Genomic DNA, 5,000 nt, shown 5'->3' on the forward strand with positions numbered 1-5,000 from the left:
TAGAAACTGTAAAGGAGTTGAAAGAACTTAAAGGAATTGAAAGAGGCCTTGAGGTATATCCTCTTGGTAAAGACCCACAAAAGCTCACAAAAGTGGCTTCGAAGGGCAAAACTGGTTCATCCAAAACAATTGGAGAGCTTAAAGCAGAACCAATTCGAATGAAACACTATTGGTGAAACTTCATCATGAGAACGTCACAAGCTGATCACGCTCTATGATATGACTAGTATTATGTTGCTTCTAGTAGGCTAAGCGCAAGCCGAAACATCAACATGTGAAAGTCGTAGAATTTTGCAATCAAACTGTGGCTAGTACTGTGATGTTACTAGTAACCTGGTGTTCCGTCATATGGCCAAGAGAGCATTTGAAGGCGAAACTTCTGCATGGGAAAGCTGCATCATGATCAAAATTTTATATCGAGTATTATGTTGACGTTAGTAGGCCTTGGCCGAAAACGCAGCATGTGAAAGGTATAGATAAAAGTTATTGTTGCAGTCAGTACTGTGTAGTTACTAGTAGCTGGATTTAAGCTCAAAATGAGACACTGTTGGTGAAACTTCATCATGAGAATGTCACAAGCTGATCAAGCTCTATGATATGACTAGTATTATGTTGCTTCTAGTAGGCTAAGCGCAAGCCGAAACATCAACATGTGAAAGTCGTAGAATTTTGCGATCAAATTGTGGCTAGTACTGTGATGTTACTAGTAACCTTGTGTTACGTCATATGGCCAAGAGAGCATTTGAAGGCGAAACTTCTGCATGGGGAAGCTGCATCATGAACAAAAGTTTATATCGAGTATTATGTTGACATTAGTAGGCCCTGGCCGAAAGCGCAGCATGTGAAAGGTATAGATAAAAGTTATCGTTGCAGTCAGTACTGTGTAGTTACTAGTAGCTGGATTTAAGCTCGAAATGAGACACTGTTGGTGAAACTTCATCATGAGAACGTCACAAGCTGATCACGCTCCATGATATGACTAGTATTATGTTGCTTCTAGTAGGCTAAGCGCAAGCCGAAACATCAACATGTGAAAGTCGTAGAATTTTGCGATCAAATTGTGGCTAGTACTGTGATGTTACTAGTAACCTTGTGTTACGTCATATGGCCAAGAGAGCATTTGAAGGCGAAACTTCTGCATGGGGAAGCTGCATCATGAACAAAAGTTTATATCGAGTATTATGTTGACGTTAGTAGGCCCTGGCCGAAAGCGCAGCATGTGAAAGGTATAGATAAAAGTTAGCGTTGCAGTCAGTACTGTGTAGTTACTAGTAGCTGGATTTAAGCTCGAAATGAGACACTGTTGGTGAAACTTCATCATGAGAACGTCACAAGCTGATCACGCTCTATGATATGACTAGTATTATGTTGCTTCTAGTAGGCTAAGCGCAAGCCGAAACATCAACATGTGAAAGTCGTAGAATTTTGCAATCAAACTGTGGCTAGTACTGTGATGTTACTAGTAACCTTTTCTTACGTCATATGGCCAAGAGAGCATTTGAAGGCGAAACTTCTGCATGGGGAAGCTGCATCATGAACAAAAGTTTATATCGAGTATTATGTTGACGTTAGTAGGCCCTGGCCGAAAGCGCAGCATGTGAAAGGTATAGATAAAAGTTATCGTTGCAGTCAGTACTGTGTAGTTACTAGTAGCTGGATTTAAGCTCGAAGTGAGACACTGTTGGTGAAACTTCATCATGAGAACGTCACAAGCTGATCACGCTCTATGATATGACTAGTATTATGTTGCTTATAGTAGGCTAAGCGCAAGCCGAAACATCAACATGTGAAAGTCGTAGAATTTTGCGATCAAATTGTGGCTAGTACTGTGATGTTACTAGTAACCTTGTGTTACGTCATATGGCCAAGAGAGCATTTGAAGGCGAAACTTCTGCATGGGGAAGCTGCATCATGAACAAAAGTTTATATCGAGTATTATGTTGACGTTAGTAGGCCCTGGCCGAAAGCGCAGCATGTGAAAGGTATAGATAAAAGTTAGCGTTGCAGTCAGTACTGTGTAGTTACTAGTAGCTGGATTTAAGCTCGAAATGAGACACTGTTGGTGAAACTTCATCATGAGAACGTCACAAGCTGATCACGCTCTATGATATGACTAGTATTATGTTGCTTCTAGTAGGCTAAGCGCAAGCCGAAACATCAACATGTGAAAGTCGTAGAATTTTGCAATCAAACTGTGGCTAGTACTGTGATGTTACTAGTAACCTTTTCTTACGTCATATGGCCAAGAGAGCATTTGAAGGCGAAACTTCTGCATGGGGAAGCTGCATCATGAACAAAAGTTTATATCGAGTATTATGTTGACGTTAGTAGGCCCTGGCCGAAAGCGCAGCATGTGAAAGGTATAGATAAAAGTTATCGTTGCAGTCAGTACTGTGTAGTTACTAGTAGCTGGATTTAAGCTCGAAGTGAGACACTGTTGGTGAAACTTCATCATGAGAACGTCACAAGCTGATCACGCTCTATGATATGACTAGTATTATGTTGCTTATAGTAGGCTAAGCGCAAGCCGAAACATCAACATGTGAAAGTCGTAGAATTTTGCGATCAAACTGTGGCTAGTACTTTGATGATGCTTGTAGCCAACCGAATTGGTTGAAAAGCCCAATAAGTAAGCTAACTTGGGAGAGCTTGTTGGAAACCAAATGCTACTAGATTGGTCCAAATACATCCTTCAACAGGGGATCACTTGGCTCGCTTTACGAAGAGGAGCACAGCTATATGTGTTAATTCGGTATGAATCGCAAGATTTGTTTACCGACCTCTCTAACGCAAAAGGCGGTCTCGGCTTCGGCTGTTGACTGCGTCCGATTCAGGGTTATATAACTCTCGATTGAACACATTGATGTTCTATTGTTGGTGCTTCCAATAAAATTGGAACACTTAAAGCAGAACCGATTCAAATAATAGCATTCTGATCAATGATTGCATTCCTTGATCAAGAACTGCTGGAGTCATTGTGATGGCGAATTTTCTTCATAAGAAAATTGCAAAGAGACGGAACTTAATGAGACTAGTATTATGTTGTTTCTAGTAAGCGGAAGCTGAAACAGCAACATGTGAAAATCAAGTTTTGTTCAATGATCTCGAGGCGATAAGTACTATGAAGCAACTAGTAGCCTAAGCATGACTCAGATTTGAGACAGTCAAAAAGACTGGCGAAACTTCTTCACATGAAAGTTACATAGAGAACTACAAATGTATACAGCGAGTATTATGTTGTTTCTAGTAGGCGAAAGCTGAAACATCAACATGTGAAAGTTGTCTGCAAACTGTAGAACGATATGTGATTAGTACTGTGCTGTTACTAGTAGCCAGTCTGACTGTAGAAGCCAAGACAAAGGGAAACTAATGCATCTGAAAAGGACAAGTTATGGAAAGGTATGCACGATAAGTATTATGTTGTTTCTAGTAAGCGGCAGCTGAAACATCAACATGTGAACGTCGTTGTGTACAGTAACCTAGAACTATATAGTCCTTAGTAACGTGCATTTACTAGTACCTGTAATTGGTATTCAGACTCAGGCAGTTTGGAATAGTTTGGCAAAGATGCACCAGAGAAAACTGGGATTTGATACAGAAATTGTTGAATACAAGTATTATGCTGCTTCTAGTAGGTTGAATCCGAAACATCAGCATGTGAAAATTGAAAACATTTCTGGTTCGAATTGTCACAAGTATTTGGTGATCTGAGTAGCCAAACTCACTACAACGCCAATTGAAGGCAAAAATTCTCAACGGGAAAAGCTATTCTCATTGAATGAGCTAACAAGACGAGTATTATGTTGCTTCTAGTAGGCGAAAGCCAAAACATCAACATGTGAAAGTCTTGCTGAACAAATTTAATGTTGTTGAGCTCAGTACCGTGTGAATTAGTAGCCATAATTGGCGAGCGAAAATTGAACTGGCGAAACTTCGTCTTTGGAAAATTGCAGATGCCGAGCACTTATTTTGCAACGAGTATTATGTTGACTGTAGTAAGCGAAAGCCGAAACAGCAACATGTGAAAGCTGTTGAAATTTGTGGTCATTTTGCAATAAGTACAAGGAGTGTAACTAGTAGCCAGGTCAAAATTTGGGATAAGAATGAGCAAAAATTCTGCATGAGAACAGTTGAAATTATGAAACTAAATTACAAAGACTAGTATTATGTTGTTTCGAGTACGCGAAAGCGGAAACATCAACATGTGAACGTTTGTAACGAAGTTTCGTTAATTTTCAGCCTAGTACTGAGCAAGAACGAGTAGCCTCATCTCCAATCCCACGCAAAATGTAGTGAAATATGTGAGTGAACCTTATTCACGGTGAGGGTTTCCCGAGGTCTGTATTGCAGCGAGTATTATGTTGCTTCTAGTAAGCGAAAGCTGAAACAACAACATTTGAAAGTTGGAATTAATGACTGAATGGAAACTTCGACCTGTGTTTGATAGTAGTAGCGAACAAAACTGCTGAATCGGTTTCTGTCTCATATTGGTCAGTGAACCAATTAAGAGACAATCAACTACATAACCTGAATTGGGCGAGAGAACCCCCTTAACTTAAGCATATCAGTAAGGGGAGGAAAAGAAATCAACTGAGAATCCCTTAGTAATGGCGAATGAACAGGGAAAAGCTCATCGGGAAGAGAAATGGCAACATTTCTCGGTGTCCGGTATGGTTTGATGCTAGACTGGTGAATTTGTCCTGATGTCTACTGGAAAGTAGCATCAAAGAAGGTGAAAATCCTGTAAAGGTCATTTTCGATACCAGTCATAATGGCTCATTCCTATGAGTAGAGTTGTTTGAAAGTGCAACTCGAAGCTGGAGATATGTCTCTCCAAAAGCTAATTATAAAGCGAGACCGATAGTAAACAAGTACCGTGAGGGAAAGTTGAAAAGCACTCTGAAGAGAGAGTGAAAAGTACGTGAAACTGTTGAAGGGGAACTGGAGTGAGCGTTACCATACTCAATGCCTTGATATTATATTCTCGGCTACCGAGTAGT

General features: G+C 40.2%; 1 non-coding gene and 1 pseudogene across 1 annotated transcript in view; both read left to right on the plus strand.

The window, feature by feature from the left end:
- Positions 1–2,687: 2,687 nt before the first annotated feature.
- Positions 2,688–2,839, plus strand: LOC142355001 (5.8S ribosomal RNA; annotated as a pseudogene).
- Positions 2,840–4,522: 1,683 nt separating this feature from the next.
- The window catches only part of LOC142355002 (large subunit ribosomal RNA), a 3,522-nt gene continuing 3,044 nt past the window's right edge, over positions 4,523–5,000 (plus strand). Inside the window, exon 1 of the ribosomal RNA XR_012761150.1 lies at positions 4,523–5,000. This exon is cut by the window's right edge and continues 3,044 nt beyond it. This is a non-coding gene — a ribosomal RNA (large subunit ribosomal RNA).

The sequence above is a fragment of the Convolutriloba macropyga genome, unplaced genomic scaffold, assembly GCF_964194025.1.
Source record: "Convolutriloba macropyga unplaced genomic scaffold, txConMacr16.3 SCAFFOLD_6055, whole genome shotgun sequence".
Taxonomy (NCBI): Eukaryota; Metazoa; Xenacoelomorpha; order Acoela; family Convolutidae; genus Convolutriloba; species Convolutriloba macropyga.